Genomic DNA, 9,484 nt, shown 5'->3' with positions numbered 1-9,484 from the left:
TTGACGTTCTCGTACCCTTTTAGCAAAGATCAATTTGGGGTCAGGGATGACAGTTGTGAGGAAGTAGCCACGATGGCTTTATTAAGGTCTGTTTCTGCAGACTGGGCTGGGGTGGGCCCCTCGTCCCGCCAACTCTTCTGTCCCCCGTGCTCTATGTTCGGGGTCAGTCACCCAAAGGAAGGCAGCCTCTTGGGTGGACAGTGGAGTGAGGGCTGCCGAGGGGTGACATCTCAGAGGCAGCTGGAGAGAGGACTCCAGCTGCCCGCGGTCCAGCAGGCTCAGGGGGAACTCTGCTCACCACACCAGGGCAGAGAGCGACACGAGGGAGTGAAGAGTAACCACGAGAGTGACCGCGTCGTGGGGACAGGTGACGCTGTCTACAGAGGGCTGGGTGGGGTGTAGGCGCACGGTGGATACGCAGGAGCCAGGGCAGAAACAGGTGACCTCACCACCCTGACGCTGGATGGGCCTGGAAAGGGGAGGGCGGTTCTGGGGACATGGAGGCGACGTGGGCTGCTCAGGAGGAGCCACGACCCTTGCAGGAGGCTGCCAGCCCAGAGCACCTGCAGAGGGGGAGACCGGGAGGAATTGGGGGATCCCAGCCCAAACCAGCGGCCAGGCAGCCCCGGGGGGGGGTGCCGGAGGAGACTGTGGACAATACCAGGCACGGTAACAACAGAACCGCATCTGTCATGGGCCCCGTTCCAGCCCCGGGCCGAGCATCTCAGGGCCGTTTGTTGACCGAGTCCTCACCTCGCGTTGGCGCAGCTTCTATTAACATTGCTAGATCACAGGGGGTGACAACTCACCAAAGTGCCCGGCATGTCACACAGCGCAGAAGGGAACACCTGGATCTGAGGCCCAAGCCCTTGACCCTGGACGACCCTGTCTCTAGGACACAGACAAGCACCGGGTCTCAGGCCCTGGCCTGAGTGAAGTCCACCCTAGGAGTTCTGCCATCAGCTCCCGGAGGGGAGGTCGGGGCCATTCTTCCTCCTCCAAGTCTCAGGACCCCTGGAGGAGAGGGGGGACAGTCAGGGAAGGGCGTGGGGTGCAGGCCGCGGGCTGCGGTGGGGGAGGACGCCTCTGGAAAGTGAGAACAAGTCCCGTACAGATGACCACAGGTCCGGGACTTCACCCACGAGCGATGCAAAATCAGATGGTTTGTCTCGGGGAGTGCCGGGCCCGGGGACAGGGAGAAGCGCCCGGGTGGCTTCCCCGACAGACGCGCAGGAGGCCCGGATGAGCCACCCCAGAGCGGCCACCTCGGCCTGAGGACGGTTGGAGCTGAAGGCTTCTCCCCGGGCACAGACACAGGAGGGCTCCCGGCCTTTCTGTGTTGGCCTCAGAGCCGGACATCCGTTTCCAAAGGTGACCTTACCCACTGCCCACCAGGAAGGACCAAGTTCACCACCAAAGACCACCTTGGGCCCTTGGCATGCAGAGGGCTCTGGACGTCCACTGACCAACCGCGCTGACCAGCCCTTACGAACTACTGACTTGCCCTCCCTCCGTTCCCCGTCCCACGAGGCCCAAAGTGCTTTGCCTTTGTCCCGTCACTCTGAAAACGCGCCCCGGTGGCCCCGTGACCCTGGGATCGCAGCCAGCCCCACCTCCTTGGGAGCGGCTCCTTTCCCTGGGACCTGCCACCTGTGCCCGTGGGCTGTGTGCCTGTGTCCCTCTAGCTCATCTCTGTCCCAACCGGGAGCTCCGACCTCATAGGGGGAATTATTCTTCCTTCACTCATGGAACGAACGCGGCCATCTTCCAGGGACCCCGCCGTGGGACGGGACTCACCTGCGCCGTTATCTGTTTTCAAATGGCTCCTGAAGACCATTGAGAGAGGCAGAGTCGGGTAACCCTCCCCAGAGCGCCCTTGGATTCTCTGAAGGGACATCACCTACTTCAAACGCTCTCCTGGTTACTCCTGATGGCCACTCAGGAGTCTGGAGCTTGTCACCTGCTCCTGGTGCTTCTCAGGCTTGGCCACCCCGGGGGGGAGGGGAGAAGGCACGGGGTGACAGCAGAAGTCCCCTCTCCCAGGCTCCTCCTCCTGGGCCTGCCCCAGACGCCCCTGCCCCTGGGTGGACGTCCTTCATTTCTAGCAGGAATCCCCCCGCCCTCCCGCTCTGAGCCTTCTCTCCTGGAGTCTCCTGGTGATAGACCTTTGGTGGCTAATTCACTAGGACTGAAAACCCACTTCCTCCTCTCTCCTGGGCAGCCGGAGCTTTAATTAAGTCTTCAGTCCTTTTAAGGAGGGGAGATTTCTTCCTACTCCATTCTTCAAGGTGCTAAAGAAAAAAAATAAAGGATGCAAAAATGAAGACCCGACTGCAATTAAGGGAGATCGAAACTCTGTGTTAGAGCTTTCTTCCTCGGTGAGTGTCCCTGCGGTGTGACCTCGGCTGACCACTCTGCTTCACTTGGGAATCTCTCGCTCACGCGGCTGAGCTCCCCCAGCCTACAAGGGTGCGCCACACGTAGCTGATGCTCAACAAACGCTGTCCGAGTGGGTGACGGTGGCCTGGGCCACGAACACCCTTTTCCACATGACTCATTGGCTGGAATTCCGGGCTGCACACGGCTGCCACGTCACCTCCGCGGCTACCCTGCATCTTCTGCCTAAAGTCAGGGATCAGGAAGCAGGAGTCAAGTTCCAGCGCCCTGAAATACGAATGAGACTGCCCAGTCCAGGCTCCTAGGGGCAAGAGTCTGGCCTCTCGCCTGCTCCCAGGTGGGGAAGACTCAAGTGCATGAGCCTTGAGCGCTTAGGCATCAGTAGGGGGTGGTGCTTGAAGAAAAGGCATCAGGTATGGAAGTTGGTGTAGAACAAAAGAAGTGGTCACAGGGGGCCTCTTAGCAGGCCTTGGGGACCTGGATGACTTCTCTCCGAGGTGTCCTTGGGCATTTTCCCAGGAGGGTTCTACAGGTGTGCTGGCTGCCACCTGGCCCCCCTCCTGGTTCAGAGGAGCAGCCTGGGGGCACCCCGCTGGAGAGATGCAGAATCCCGAGCCCTGCCCAGGCCCACTGAATGGCAGCCCTCCTGGAGGAAGGTCCTGGGGGCTGATCTGTGGGCCCATGAAATCTGGTGACTCTCCCATAGGTTTATGGCGCTGACCTAGCGCCTTGCTTTGGCTCTGCAGCCCAGGAGCCCTGCAGCTGCCATTTTACCAGCCTGGGGGTGAATCCTCCTCAGGTGTCCTCATGACAGGGTTGGGCTCACTGCCCACCAGGGCCACAGTGTGCCATCTGAGAGACCAGACTCTGGAATTCGGATCAGGCCCTGGCTCACAGCAGGTTCTCTGCATTAAGGGAGCAGGTGGCATCCCGACATAGCCCGAGGGGACCTGTAGTGATCAAACAGAGCACGCGTGGGCAGGCAGGGGGCTCCTGGCCCTCCTCAGGGGGAAGGGGACGGAGCAGAGGCCACCTGTGTCCTGCCTGCCTCCCCTCGGGCCTCAGCAGGGCAACCTGGCCAGGGCTTGGCGCCTACACCTGAGGGCCTGAGCGGCTGGGACCCTCGGCCAGGGACTGAGGACAGGGGCACGCTCAGCACTCCATCCAGGGACTCCCCATGGGGTCCCCCGGGTGCACACCTGGTTCCTTACCTGAGAGCAGACGTGCACGGACCTCCTTCCTTCCCTGCCTCACTCCCCCGGAGAGAGCTTCCTGGGTTCCTTATCAAATGGACGGCTGGGTTACAACCCTCAGGCTGCTGCTGGGGTGGAGGGCAGCAGGATGGAGCAGGGTCACAGGGACAATCCCAAACTTATGTTTCTCCCCCTGGAAACCAGGCCGCATCTGCCCATGCAGACCCCTCCTGGGGAACAGCTCAGCTCAGGACACCCCAGGAGCCGCAGAAGGAACCGGAGGCCAGCCTCCCTGACTCCACCCAGGGCTGACTCGGTCCTCTCCTCATCGGCATCTGGACCAGGTAATTCCTTGCTGGGGGCTGGGAAAGGCTTGGGGAAGCCGTCTCGTACTCCCACCCCTGAGATGTGGCCATCGGATACACTTCCAGATGTTGAAAACGTCTCTTGGGGGCGCAGGTCGCCCCAGTTGAGGACACTGGGCGAATGGAGCCCCTTTTTCTTTGGAGCAACGGGAAGCAAAATCCAGACTCTGGAGCAGTGTCCCACCCGCAGGAAACCCACAGCCTTTGGTTTGCCTGGCCGCTCCTGCCCCCTGCCCTGCCTTCCTTCAAGCCCTCATTAGAAAACCCACTTGTCCCCACGCCCTCTCCGCGAGAGCATTTCCAGGTCCACTGCCAGCGTCTGACTGGGGCTGTGTTTCCGGTAAAAAGGCCCCACAAACGGGCTCCCTCCTGCTCTCGGGGTTCCAGAGTGCCCTCCAGTGGCCAGAGGCCGCCATCCTCTGGCTCCTGCACATTCCAGGCAGCTCTGGAAGGAACTGCTATGGGGGAGGTGGAACCTTCTAGAAAACCCATCTGCTCACATAGCCAAGCTCCGCCGTGGATCCCCAGGCGGCTTCCAGGAGCGCACTGTGGGGCACGTGGGAGAAAGGCGTTTCCTACGGCGGGGTGTGTGTGTGTGTGTGTGTGTGTGTGTTTTCAAAGCCTGATGGACAAGAGGGGACCGAGCACCACTGAGCCCTGAGCGCGATGGCCCTGGAGTGGGCAGGGGCGTCATGGCCCTCAGGGAGCGGGGACGTGCCCACAGAGCTCTTTTAAGTGAAGGCGTGATTCTGGCTGGAGGGAGGAAAGGCTTGGGGCACAGGGTGGCATCCGCCCACCCGCCACTCTCTCCAGGTTGGGGGGGGGGTGGTTGGCACTCTGCTCTCGGCAGCCGTATTTTTAAGCCACTAAAGCACAGAGAACTCAAAACAGGTTTGTCACCTGTGCACGTCTCCTGAGTGCCAGTTCTCCACGGTGTAGAGGGCTTCTCCTTATCACCCTTGCTGAATTGCGCAAGGCCAGCTTCCTGGACAGCCTGCAGGCTCTGGGGACACCATGTGGCCTCTGTGTCCCTCAGTGCTGGAGCCCTGGGGGCTGCACAGGCTCTGGCTAGTGGATGAGCTCAGCTGTGTCTTGCTGAGTGAATATCCAAGGCAGGGAGGAGGGGGGTTGGCAAGACAAAAAGGGAAGAGAGAGAGAGACCAGGGTCAAGAAACACGCAGGGCCTGATGCCCAGCGAGAAGACGTGTCCCACTGGAGAGGAGGGCTCAGATGGACACAGAATGGAACTGCAAGGTCACGGAGGGTTCAAGGTTAAGGGAACAACTGATCTTAACGTCCCCAGGCATAATCTGTTTTGTTTTTTTTTTTGGTGGGGGTGAGGGTACCAGGGATTGAACTCAGGGACGCTTAGCACTGAGCCCCATCCCCAGCCCTATTTTGTATTTTATTCAGAGACAGGGTCTCACTGAGTTGCTTGGCTCCTCGCCATTGCTGAGGCTGGCTTTGAACTCGCAATCCTCCTGCCTCAGCCTCCTGAGCAGCTGGGATTACAGGTATGCGCCAGTGTGCCCAGCTAAAGAAAATGTTCCCAGCCATGGTCCTAAAGTTCTACCTTGCTTTTCTTAACAGATATGCCCTCATGCCCTTTACCACCCTGAAACGAAATTTATCTTAAAATTATAACTTACCTACTCATATAATGTTTTAAAAAGCATGATGGCCCAACTCTAGTAAAAAGGAGAAATCAGAGAAACGCTCTTGGTAACATCATGTGCATAGGCCTGGGCTCCTTAGGAGTGCTTGCAACTCAGAGGGGGAAAAACTGAGAGATAAGAAATATCAGATAACCTCCAGCCAAATCTGCACATCTGTATGGGATGGTCCTGGAGGCCGCAGGTCACATCTAGACTGTTATCGGCGTGTTGTTTGGGTGTCCAAGGTGCCCTGAGAAGCCTGGCTACTGTCAATTTTACTTTTCAAGTGGAGAACAGCTTTCCTATAGAGGAAAAGTACATTATTCCCTTGATTTACATAGTGGTTGCATTTCTAGAAACTTGGATACCTATTAAAACTGCAGAAAAAAAAATGCTGTACTTGTATGTAGGTGGGGAATTCCGACAGGGCACAGAGAGACAGCTTGTCTCTGCTCCGTGCCTCATGGGGTCCCTGATGGAATGTCCAAAGGCTGAGGTCCAGAGCACCTGAAGTGAGGCAGGGGCTTCACGATCCACTTCCTGCCTTGGTCAGCTTTTCATTGCTGTGACATAACGCTGGAGAAAATCAGCTGAAAGGAAGAAAGGTTATTTGACTCCTGGTTTCAGAGAATTCCATCCCTCGGATTGGCTGGTTGCTTTGGGGCTGGGGTGAGGCAGCTCATCCTGGTGGTGGGGAAATGAAAGAGAAGAAGGAACTAGGGTCCCAATGTCCCTCCAAGGGCATGATATTGACCAGCTTCCTTTCACTAGGCTCAGCTTCCCAACCGTGCCACAGGCTGGTGACCAAGCCTTCCACACATTGGCCTGTGGGGGACTTTGAAGATCCAAGCTCTGTGGCACCCACACAACTGGGAAGTGGGTGCCGGCTGTTGGCTGGAGGCCCCAGTTCTTCTCTGTGGAGACTCCTCCACAGGGCTGCTTGAGCGTGCTCTCAACATGGCTGCTGCCTTGCCCCAGAGCTAGCCATCCAAGAGACGGGGAGGACAGACAGAACAACCGTCCTCCTCGCTCAACCCCAAATTGAGCCAGCACCACTCTTCGGAGAGGGTCCCTGAGTCTGGGCCACACTCCAGCGAGGGGAATGAGGCTCCATGCTTTCTTTGAAGGGTGCATCAACAGATTGACAGACATATATTAAAAACCCAGCAGCTCAGCCGCAGAGTGCTGGCCTACCGCGCACGCAAGCCCTGGGTTGGATCCCCAGCACTGCCCCGAAACAGCTCAGAAAACTCAGAATTTTGCCTACACGAAATCTAATGATCCCATGTGAGGTGCGGGAGAGTTCATCACGTGGGCCAGTCCCTCAGGTGACAGGGTGTCTGATACCCTGGGACCCCACCCCTATGCCGGCAAATGCTAGCAGCCCTTCTCGTCACCGTGGAAACCAAAAGCATCCCCTACATTTCCACAGTGGCTTTTCCTTGACAGCTACCCCGGTGAGGAACTCGAGGGCAACTGAAAATTTGGGACAAGGAACAACGAGAGCAGACCCAGGCTTTACGATCCCTCTAGAAGAAGGGCACAGGGGGGCCTCCCATGGCTTGGACGTTGTGCCCATCACACGCCACCCCCCCACTCCTCCAGCCTGGCTCCCCATGAACAGCAGGAGAAGAGACGGCCCGGGGTTCTCTGGGTTCGTTGCTTATGCTCAGGGCCTTTGCGCCTACTGTTGGTCTCCAGGACACTCCTCTGACTCCTAGATGTGCTCACTGCCTCTCGGGATGCCATCTTTTTTTCTATTCCGAAGATACCCGGTGCCCTGGAGAGCTCCCTTTACCTCTGTGGAGCGGTCACTGCAGTTTTGCTTATAGGTCTGTGTGATTATTTGTACCGTTTGTTTCCCCTGTGCAAATGCGAGCTCCGTGTTGGCAGAGAGAGGAAAGAGAGGAGGAGGAAGGAAGGGGGGGGGGGAACGCTCCCATGAGTCACCGAGCTGAGTAGCCTCAGGTGCCAGGGAAACTTGATCCCTTGTTGGCGCCCCGGACCAGCAGGCCCACATATCACCTGGCGGAAGGCAGGCGTGGGAAGGGTCCGGTCCCTTGTGAAATTTCGGTGAAGATATATTCCTGACGGTGCCGTGCACACATAAAGAGGCTTATTAGCTCCCTGGCTTGCCATGAAAAACCACAGTCGCTAATGGTGCTGCGAGACTGCTCTGTCCACCGTGATTTTCTGTTTCAATTACTGCAGCGCTGGTGATTTAGCGGCCACACCATCCGAGAAATGCTCCCGAGAGGTTGGTCCTAACTGCCGACGGGAAAGAGGGGGCTGGGGCTTCTGATCGCTCGCTCTCTCCCCGGCTGCTGCTCGGCCTCTCGTGCCTGTGGGGAGCTGGGCCTGTTCGGGGTTCGTGTGGGGCTTGGTAAGTGCTGTGCACCCTCTATGGCCCCGCGGCAGGGCTGGGCAGTCTCCAAGAACGCTCCCCTCCGTTGCCACACAGAGAACTGTGGTGTGTGCCAGGCGCTCCGGCTCATAGGTAGACGCGTCCCCGCCAGGCTTGCCCAGACAGGACTTCTCACCACCACCCAGTGGCTGCTACTGTCACCGGAACCCCCACTTCACAGCGGGCTCACGGAACTCGGAGGAGTTTCCAAATCAGTTGCTTCAGGTCAATGAGGTGGAACCCACTGACGCTCGGGCTTCACCAGGTCCCTCTGCCTCTCCAGCCTGAGCTCTCTACCTGGCCCAGTGCTGGGGACTCCTGTCCCACCCGCCAGCCAGGACGGACAGTCCCATTCCTCTGTCCCTGTCACCATTCACTGGCTCTGCCTGTGGTGCCTCTGAGGGCCTTGGGGTGACCTCCAAGGCATGAGGGACCCTGGGCGAGCTCAAAAAAGAAGGGGAGGGCAGCGTGCCAATCTTCCAGCAGCTGGAGGCGCCCCCTGCCGACCGCCCTGAGCACCTTGCAGTGGGTGGGCTCGAGGATCCCTGTGACCCCACGAGAAGAGCCTCATGCCACCAGCACCCCATCTTCACGGCCCCCCACGGTTAAGGTGCTTGGTGCATACCTCTGTGTTGAATGCTCTGAGTCTGGGCCCCGCAGTCGTGGGCATGAGGGGCAGTTGTGGGGGCAGCAGGCTTCCTAGACCACATCCTTGGCAATGCCTGGAACCTGGAGCCAAGTTGCACCCCGACTCCTGTTCCCCAGCCCTTCCGCTCACTGGGTCATCTTCTGAACCCTGTATCCAACTCTCTGCTGGAAAGACCTGGGGTGGTTTTGGTTTCCAGCAAAGCTGACTCATGCCACCCTCTTCCGGCACCCCGGGAAGTTGGTTGCATAACTTTCCTGAATCTTCCTTTGGGTCCTCCCCAACAACACACACCGAGATCTGTTGGTCTTTTTCTTCTCATTTTCAGGTGTGTTTTTTCCTCACCACGAAAGATACATGCTCGGTCTTTTATATTGTCTCATGCAATCTTCCTAAAAAGCTTCCAAAGTAGGCATGACTTTAAGTATTTTGGTCAGCTTTTTCACTTCTGTAACCAACAGACCCTGAGATCTTTGAAAGAGGAAAAGTTTATTGGGGCTCATGGTTTCCGAGGTCTCAGTCCATAGGAGGCTGACCGTCTTGCTCTGGGTCATCGTTTGGCTGAGACAGAACATCATGGCGGAAGGGCGTGGAGGAGGACAGCAGCTCAGGACAGGGCACCAGGAAGCAGAGAGAGCTCTGCTCAACAAGAACAAAATATATACCCCAAAGGCACAGCCGCAGTGACCCACCTCCTTCAGCCACCCCCACCTGCCTACGTCACCTCTCAGTTAATCGATATCAGGGGATAAATGCGCTGATTGGGCTAAGGTTCTCCCACCCCAGTCATCTCACCTGTAAACCTTCTTGCATCATCTCACACA

At 58.0% G+C, this 9,484-nt stretch overlaps 1 long non-coding RNA gene across 2 annotated transcripts; it reads right to left on the bottom strand.

Moving 5' to 3' along the window:
- Positions 1–222: 222 nt before the first annotated feature.
- Positions 223–8,865, bottom strand: LOC125611728. Of its 2 annotated transcripts, XR_007341939.1 has the most exons (3): positions 8,640–8,865; positions 3,609–6,200; positions 223–3,347 (listed from the first exon to the last, which is right to left on the bottom strand). It is a non-coding gene; the product is annotated as an uncharacterized LOC125611728 (long non-coding RNA). The 2 variants fall into 2 exon arrangements; XR_007341938.1 differs by lacking the exon at positions 8,640–8,865 and having other exon boundaries at positions 3,609–7,900.
- Positions 8,866–9,484: the final 619 nt, after the last annotated feature.

The sequence above is a fragment of the Marmota marmota genome, unplaced genomic scaffold, assembly GCF_001458135.2.
Source record: "Marmota marmota marmota unplaced genomic scaffold, marMar, whole genome shotgun sequence".
In the NCBI taxonomy this organism is placed as follows: domain Eukaryota; kingdom Metazoa; phylum Chordata; class Mammalia; order Rodentia; family Sciuridae; genus Marmota; species Marmota marmota.
Note: the sequence above shows the minus strand (reverse complement) of the source record. Positions and strands in the feature narration are given on the sequence as shown.